Raw genomic sequence first — 9,534 nt, forward strand, 5'->3', positions numbered from 1 at the left:
CAGCCAGCTGCCCATGGCCCTGAGCCTGTCACAACATGCTTGCTACCTCATGCTGCTTGTGTTTGAAAAACCCATCCCGAGATGGCGCTGCTGGATGTAAGTCCGGAAAAGAGGGCATTACCTTTGTCCTGGGGGATTAGGAGCTGACCAGATTCCTCCTGACTCCCTCCCCGAACAAGTGGGGCTGATGCTGCAATTCATGATGCCCCGCAGAAGATGTGTTTGCACTGGCTGAGCGAATATACGATGCAGAGACCTAAATGAAGACACGTGAATGGGGTGTGTGGACCTCAGTTAGCAGCTGGCAAACAGGTGCCTCTCAGGCCTCTCGTGCTCCAGCAAGTGTGGAATATGCCTGTGTCCATGAGTGTAGACATCTAGAGTGTGGAAATTTGGCTGCTGCTTTTGCTGCCACTATTCCCAGGCCCAACCTGGCTTAAAGTCCAGGTTTTAAGTCAAAAAATAGGAGGCTTTTTGCCACACAGCTACTTGAGAGGCTGAGGGGAAAGCATCACTGGAGCCTAAGAGTTTGAGGCTGCAGTGACCCATGATTCAGCCACTGCACTGAAAGGGTGAGACGTGAGTGCGCCCTTCTACAGAGAATAGCTCTGGGGCATTTGGGGATCCCTACAGTCCCGGGCCTTCCCTGTCCCCTGCTGCCTGTGCTGCTTCCATTGCCTACTGTCAGAGCCCAACATGGAGGAGGAGGTTGCCGCCCTGTGAGCCTGAGGGAGCTGTGTCTGACTGGGACTTCTGTCTGGGGTTTTGCGAAGAGCTACTTGTGAATATGGTCTGTCCAGCTACCTTGTTTCAAAGGAAGTAAGCATGATCTAGCAAGTGTAGCAACCCCACAGCTGATAAACAACTTTGTTTTGGTTTTAAATCATCAGTCTTCATTTCACATTGGAACAAAGTAAGTGAAACCTGCTACGCCAGCCTCACCCGTGTGTTCTGTAACCCAGACTCATTTGGTTGTGAGGGCTGTTGTCAGAAATGTTACAGAAAAGTTATGCATAAATTAGACCAAATGTAAAATTATGCTTATAATGTCACTTGAGTGGGAGGTAAGAGGGTAGAGTCACAGGAAATCTGTTGGGGTTTACACCCTTGCTACTTACCAAGCTCATGCGAGTGTGGCACAGGTGACCATCACCTGACATTGGTGACAGAAGAGAAAAGGCCGGTGTGAAGGCAAGGTAGGGGAGAGGTGCCACGCTGTGGGGCCAGGCCCTGCCCATGCTGGGTCTGTTATGTCACTGAACAGCTAACTGCGCGGGAACCGGCTCTTTTCACATCAGTTGAGGTAAGAAGATGGGGGAGCACTCTCCAGAAGTCACACTGTACTAGGAGAATGGAGGAGAGTCTACAACTCGCCATCCTAGAGTAGGTTTTAGATTGAGCTGGACTTTCTTGGAGAGATAGTGAGATGGGAGGAAGACAGTCCCCCAGGTGCACCTGACAGCCAGAGCCTATGAAGTTAGGGGGGTTGTGTGGGGGTGGCCTGTCCCTATGAGAGGAGGAGCTTAAAGCTACTAAAGCTGGTGTCTGCTGCTCTGCCATCCATCTACAGAGCAGGCAGGTCCTCAGCTGCATGAATAGCTGAATGTCTTTTGGAGTGTTAGAGAGTCCTCTATGTCTTAGAAATTTTGAAAAGAAAAACAAATCTCAATTTTAATGTTTATTAGTTTCTCTGAGCCAATTGGGAAAAAAAAGGTCCTTCACATCTAAGGTTTAAGTGACACCCAAGGGTAACCACCAGTGTCTCGGCCACTGAAGCCTCATGCATGCTGCCATTACCAATTTGATTTGCGGCTTCATAGTTGTGTTGTGCTGAATAATCTTTCCTCTGGCCTTGTCCAGTGAACACGGTTCACATGGTTGACACCACTTCTTGAGATGCAAGCACCATGCAAACCTGAGAATGGATTGGGTTTTGTTACCATTGTGCCTCCTCCTCATCTGAGAGGCCCATTTTTCCTGATTGATTCATTAAGTGTATTAGTGCTGTCACTCGCCTTTGGACAACTCAAATGACAAGTGGCTGTTGATTCATAAAGAAAATGAACGCTTTAGATGTGAAACCCTCCTTTTCTCTTCTCCTTCTCTTAGGTGAAAGATTTTATTTCTTTCAAAAGGTAAAATACTGGTATCCCAGCAGGTGTAGTGTGAGAACGGGCATTTGTTAGGCTGTGGTTTCAGTGTGGATGGGCAATTCTTCAAGATGGAAAACCAAGTCTCACTGAGTTGCTGGAGCCATACTCACATTTCTCCACGTCTCCCAACATGGGCTTTCACTTTTCTCCCGTGCTTGAATTTTTTTCATATACGAGTTTTTTATACACACACACCCACACACACACGCACACACGTGTCTCACTCTGTCAGTGCAGTGGCAGAATCATGGGTCATAGCAGCCTCAAACTCTTAGGCTCCAGTGATGCTTTCACCGTAGCCTCTCAAGTAGCTGGGACTACTGGCATGCAAAGCTACACCCAGCCAATTTTTATTTTTTTTCTAGAGACTAAGCCTACTTATGTTGCCCAGACTCGTCTTCAACTCCTGGGATCAGGCGATCATCCCACCTTGGCCACCCAAAGTGTTTAGATTCCAGGTGTGAGCTACCACTCTCAGCAAAAATATGTTTTAAAGAACCGTTACAACCAAATTATGAGTTATGATTATGCCACTACCCTCCAGCCTGGGCACCAGAGCAAGACCTTGTATCTAAAAACTAAGCAAAACTAAACAAGAACAAAAAAAAACCCTTATAAACAAATTAAACTTTCAAGATTGTGTCATCTGTGTCCTTCCCCGCCCTCCAAGCTATCAACGTTAAATATAATGGTTATTGAGAAAATTGTTAGATATTATTAAGAAATTTCTATATATCCTGCAGCTGAGAATAGGTATTCTGATGTGGCCCAAATATTTTCTCACCGCTACCTTCAGGTTCTAAACTAGCAAATCAGGACACCTGCAGAGGACAGTTGGCCGTTTTCAAATAGAAAGAGAAATATCCCGTTCATGAGAGTAATCCAGTGATTTTCAAAAAGACAAATCAGACTGAGATGCAGCGCATCAGGGCACAATTGCCCTGGAATAATCACTTCACACAGAATGGTTGAGGAGACTTTCTAAGATGGACAAATTTGGGCAACATAATACATGCTTATTTATTTCCGGCCCCCGCTGCCCACCTGATTCCTAATGGCCACCCCACAATGTGGTCAGCAGTGGGGTGCAGCATTCTGAGAGAGGGGCTCAGGGATGGGATGAAGGTCTTTCCTGCATTATCAAAATGCAGGTTAAAAAGTTGTTAAAAAGAAGTCCAAGTGTTCTAATTCCTACCCTTAAATAGCTGCTAAGATGCATTATACAACAGACCCAGGTAAGGGAAGGAGCATGTGCATTTGAATTCTCAGCTCACGTCTTAATTAGCTGTGATACTCTGGGCATGTGACCCCAACTATATGAGCCTGTTTGCCTGTCAACCCAAAACAATCCTAAGCAAGAACAACAAGGCTTGAGGCATCCTGCTACCAGACTTCAAACTATACTACAAGGCTACAGTAACCAAAACAGCACAGTACTGATACCAAAACAGATATATAGACCAATGGAAAAGAACAGAGATAACATCAGAAATAACATCACACATCTACAGCCATCTGATCTCCGACAAACCTGACAAAAACAAGAAATGGGGAAAAATTTCCTTGTTAACAAATTGTGCTGAAAGAACCGGCTAGCCACATTCAGAAAACAGAAACTGGACTCCTTCCTTACACCTTACACAAACACTACCTCAAGATGGATTAAAGTCTTAAATGTTGAACACCAAACAATAAAAACCCTAGAAGAAAACCTAGGCAATACCATTCAAGACATAGGCAAGAGAAAAGACTTCATGAATAAAATATCAAAAGCAGTCGCAACAAAAGCTAAAATTGACAAATGAGATATAATTAAACTAACGAGCTTCTGCACAGCAAAAGAAGCTATCATCAGAGTGACCAGGCAACCCATAGAATGAGAGAAAATTTTTGCAATCTAACCATCTGTCAGATGTCTAATATGCAGAATCTACAAGGAACTTAAACAAATTCACACACACACAAATACCATCAAAAAGTGAGCAAAGAATATGAACAGACTCTTCTCAAAAGAAGACATTTGGCTGGGCGTGGTTGATCAAGCCTGTAATCCCAGCACTTTCAGCCTTGGAGACAGGTGAATCATGAGGTCAGGTATTCAAGACCAGCCCGGGCAACATGGTGAAACCACGTCTCTACTAAAAACACAAAAAATTAACAGGGTGTATTGGCAGGAGGCCTGTAATCCCAGCTTCTTGGGATGCTAAGGCAGGAGAATCACTTGAACATGGGTGGCAGATGTTGCAGTGAGTTGAGATCCTGCCACTACACTCCAGCCTGGGTAACAAAGCAAGATTCCATCTTAAAAACAATAATAATAAATAAAATAAATAAAAAGAAAAGAAGAAGAAGAATAAGAAGAGGAAGAAGAAGAAGATATTTATGTGGTCAACAAACGCACAAAAAGAACAAAGAAAAAAGCTCATCATCACTGATGATTACAGAAATGCAAATCAAAACCACAATGCGATACCATCTCACACCATTTGGAATGGAAGTTATTAAAAAGTCAGGAAACAACAGATGCTGGTGAGGCAGTGGAGAAATAGAAACGCTTTTACACTGCAAGAGTGAGTGTAAATTAGTTCAAACATTATGGAAGACAGTGTGGTGATTCCTCAAGGATCTAGAACCAGAAATACCATTTGACCCAGCAATCTCTTTACTGGGTATATAACCAAAGGAATATAAATCATTGTAGCATAAAGACACATGCACTCATATGTCTATTGCAGCACTGTTTACAATAGCAAAGACTTGGAGCCAACCCTAATGCCCGTCATTGATAGACTGGAAAAAGAAAATGTGGGACATATACACCATGAAATAATATTCAGCCGTAAAAAAATGAGTTCATGTCCTTTGTAGGGACGTGAATGACGCTGGAAACCATTATCTTCAGCAAACTAACACGGGAACAGGAAACCAAACACCATATGTTCTCACTCATATGTGGGAGTTGAACAATGAGAACACAGGGACACTGGGAATGAAACATCACACACTGGGGCCTGTTAGGGGATTGAGGTCAAGGGGAGGGAGAAAATTAGGACAAATCCCTAATGCATGTGGGGCTTAAAACCTAGATGGCAGGTTGATAGATGCAGCAAACCACCATGGCACATGTAAAACTATGTAACAAACCTGCACTTTCTGCACATGTATTGCAGAACTTAAAGTAAAACAAACTAACAAAAATGTGCTAACGCTGAGGGGTAGTTGGGGTAGGGGCAGGAGTCAGGCGGGGGTGGGTGAGTCCTGGAGTTTTATCCAATCAGTGACACTGAGGTGGGAACCGCCCAATCAGGCGTGCAGTGGGAGAGGAGAGGAAAGGAGGGCGTGGCTTCCGGCGTTTGGCGGGGACTTTGTCTCTCGCTGGCGCTGGCACAGGAGCTTGGGATCCGTCTCCTCTTTCGCCTCCTCCACCTTGGGAGCCCCGGGCTACTCTCTCACAGCCCCTGTTGCCCTGTGATCTGTAGGTCCTTGGGGACGCATAGTTAAGGTGCCAGGACATCCTGGAAGCTGGGAAATGGTGAGTATGCGGGGTTCGGCATCTCGAGAGGGGAGAGCAGCCTGCGAAACCGGCAGGACCGGCCTCCCCACGGTTAGCTCCGAGTCTCCCCCATCTTGGCCCTCACTCCCCTGCGGCTGCAAGATGGCCGCTGGGCCAGCAGCGAGGACCCCCACGTCCGGCCCGGCCCATTCGGTCCTGTCCCTGGGCAGCGCCCTGCTCTGCGCCCACAGCCATGAGTATTTCCCAGATTGTTCAGGGATGCCAGGTGGGTCATCAGGGAAAAACCACGACTGGGTGTTTGCGTGGGAGGAGCTGCAGCCCGTGGCGTCCACAGTCTCTCGTATTAAAAATTAACTGGAGTCTATGTTAAAACGTTAACCAGTTTATCTGAACAAACAGTGATTGCTGAAATGGAAAGCACCCAGAAATGATTTGTGGTCCACCAGAGGGGCATAAAGGAAAGGCTTTTATAACATGCATGAGAAAGCAATCCAAATTCAAGAACTTGTTACAGTTATGTAGTTGCCTTATTTGAATTATCCAGATGGAAATTTCCTAGTTACATATTCAGAGGTTAATTGCATGTTTGTCATTGGTTAAACCTGCATTTTGTTTCAGGCTAAGATAATGGTTTATAGGAAATGTATTTGAGTTAGGTTTCAGTTTTTTTTTTTTAACCAATGAACACAGGGCACTAGAGCCACTTTAGTCTAATTTTCTGCTCTTTAATTACTTTAACACTCCAGAGGAGGACGGATTTTCTCCCGTATTTTTTTAATGTATGGCAAGAGAAGCCTCTTATCGACCACACTGTTTTTCAGCCTAACTCAGGTTTGCGGTAAAATTATAAGTTCCCACTTTCTTTGCTGCATTCTCAAATGCAACACATCAGACCAGCTTTCCCTTGCCAACTTACAATGCTATTAACTATTTGTCCTTTACTATACATTTCATTAAAGTTTTCTATTATTGGATTTCTTTCTACTTCTCCCTACAGTTCTGGCAATATTTGCTTTTTATATTTAGAAGCCTCCCTTTCGGGCACATAAATATATATAGCTATATTCTCTTGATAAATTAATCTCTATTATTATTGTATGGTAAACTCATTTCATGCTTGTGGGAGACATTGCTAGAACGTCTGTTTTGTCTAATTTAAGCATAACTACCATTGCACTCCTCTGGTTATTATTTCCATGGAATATCATTTTCTATCCTTTCACTTTTAGCCTATGCTCTTAATTCATAATTGAGTCTCCTGTAAGCAGCATATTACGAGGTTTAAAAGATTCATGTATCCACTCTGTCTGCTTTAGTGTTTTTTGGCTGCTTTAACAGAATATCACAGACTGGTAATTAATAAAGAATAGAATTTTATTTGACTCATGATTCTGGAGGCTGGGAGGGCAAAACAACATGATACTGGTATTTGTTGAAGGTCTAGTTGCTGGATAATAATGTTGCCAAAGATGTGAAGGAGAGAGAGTTTTTGTATTAATATATAACAACAGATCCATTCTTGTTATAATTAGCCCATTCCCATAATAAGAACATTAATCCATTCATGAAGGCAGAGTTCTTATAGCTTAATTAATTTTTAAAAGTTCCACCTCTTAATTCTAACACATTGGCTATTAAATTTTATCCTAAATTTTGGAGATGACATTCAGTCTACAGCAGTGTCTGTTTAGTAGATAATTTAATCTTTTTATTTGTAAGGTAGTGATAGGTAAGCAGTTACCATTGTAAATTTGTAGTTTTCTGTCCATTTTAAATTTGCTTCTTTTTTTTTCTGGTTCTGTCTTTCCTGTGGTATTGTTAATTTTTGTTGAGACAAAGTTATGCTTTCTTGCTCAGACTGAAGTGCAGTGGCATATCACAGCTCACTGTAGCCTCAACCTCCTGGGCTCAAGCAATCCTCCCACCTTAGCTGCCCAAGTAGATTGGACTAGAGACACACACCACAACACCCAAGGAGCTTATGATTCTTCCACCTTGGCCTCCCAAAGTGTTGGAATTATAAGCAGGAGCCACCATATCCAATGTGTAATTTTTGTTGTTTGTATATGCTTTGATTACTTTCTCTTTTTTTACTACAGTTTTTTTCCTAGTGTTTGTCATGAGACTTATATAAAACATCTTGTATTTTAATAGTCTACTTTAGGATGATAACAATTTAGAGTATTCAGAATTTCGGTATCTATTTACCATGTTTAGTGACATTTATACTTTAGTATTTTTCATATTGTTAGTTAGCATTTCATGATATCAATATGAAGATTTCTTCTAGACCATGGCTGGAGAAGTAAAGAAGGTGTGTTTTGCCTGATTCAGGGACTATAGCGAGAACCAAGTTCTGTAGGCCTGTCACCTGTCTCAGGTGAGTATGAATTCTCTTGTGTTTTTGACAGATAGTTGCAGTGGCAGGACCAAAGTCAAATGAGTTATAGGCAAGTCTACAGTAAGATGTGGCAGTATTCTGTTTTGAAGCCGGGACCATGATTGGCAAGCTTGCCACTTGGTCAAGTGCTTACCCTCTGAAGATGTCTTCCTTGGTCTTTGCCTCCAGCTGGGTGTCACAAACTCTGAACTGGATTCCAAGGCTTTCATGAATGCACATATGTTTGCTGTGGCAGCTGCATTATGTTGTGAGGGAAGTGCACGCAGAACCACCCATTCTGTCATCTTGCTTATGTTACTCTCGTTTATATTTCACTTTCTGAAATGAATGTCAAGCTGGTGATTTTTAGATTCAAAAATTCTAAAATAAATTGCTCAAATTTACACATTATGTAAGCTATTAATAAAATTTCTTTTAGGTGCAACATATTTACTAAAATTTTTGGTTGTAATTTTAAGCTCACTGCAGGCAGAAAGGAATCATTAACATTTATATTCTTTTTTTTAGTCTGTATCTAAATGATGGTATTTTTAATTCCAGATATTTACTTTATACTTCAGTAATGCTCAGCGTATTTTGCAAAATTTTTGTTGTTCTTTTATTTGAAAACATAAGGCTTTTTTAGCTCCTGAAAACTATATTATAGTCATAGAGTTTTATTATATTTTGTGGTAAGAAGAGCAGAAACATATTGAGGACATAATTAAATTCTCCTATCTTTTTAATGATTATTAATTAAATTCTTCTCATTAGAGCCTGTTATTAATGATTGTAATGTATTTTCTGTATAATTTTACTGCAATTATTAAATTCCACTGACTTAAAATGTCTGCTATTCATGAGTGCACGCAGTTGAATGCTGTAGATATCTAAAGAGTCATTTTTTGGCCGGGTGTGGTCACTCATGCCTGTATTCCCAGCAGTTTGGGAGGCCGAGGCGGGTGGATCACGGGGTCAGGAAATCAAGACCGTCCTGACTAACATGGTGAAACCCCGTCTCTACTAAATATACAAAAAATTAGCCGGGCACAGTGGCGGGCGCCTGTATTCCCAGCTACTCGGGATGCTGAGGCAGGAGAATGGCATGAATCCAGTGGGCAAAGCCGAGATCACGCCACTGCACTCCAGCCTGGGCGACAGAGCAAGACTCTGTCTCAAAAAAAAAAAAAGTTATTTTTCATTGTAAATCCATGTTTTATTCAGGATTTTATGCATTAAAATCTCTCTTCTTATTTTCAATTTCGTGTTATTGCTTTTCTTTTCTTGGGTATGTTTTCTCAGATCAGTTAATTGTATTTTTGCTTTTAAAGCTTGATATGATGAGTTGAATGATAATTTTTAGCTCGATACACTTTATCTCAATGTGATGTTTAATATATGTGTGAATTAGCTGTGTTTGTTGGTTATAGATATATCTGTGTGTTTTTCACCTATGTAAGTCTGATATCTTTTTTGCTTGTTTGTTG

General features: G+C 41.9%; 1 long non-coding RNA gene across 7 annotated transcripts in view; it reads left to right on the forward strand.

Moving 5' to 3' along the window:
- Positions 1-5,505: 5,505 nt before the first annotated feature.
- LOC134759994 (uncharacterized) overlaps positions 5,506-9,534 on the forward strand; it is a 38,193-nt gene continuing 34,164 nt past the window's right edge. For all 7 annotated transcript variants that reach the window (XR_010136897.1, XR_010136901.1, XR_010136898.1 and 4 more), the window contains exons 1-2: positions 5,506-5,685; positions 7,947-8,047. This is a non-coding gene — a long non-coding RNA (uncharacterized LOC134759994). The remainder of the gene's footprint in view (positions 5,686-7,946; positions 8,048-9,534) is intronic.

Source organism: Pongo abelii, chromosome 15, assembly GCF_028885655.2.
Source record: "Pongo abelii isolate AG06213 chromosome 15, NHGRI_mPonAbe1-v2.0_pri, whole genome shotgun sequence".
Classification (NCBI taxonomy): domain Eukaryota; kingdom Metazoa; phylum Chordata; class Mammalia; order Primates; family Hominidae; genus Pongo; species Pongo abelii.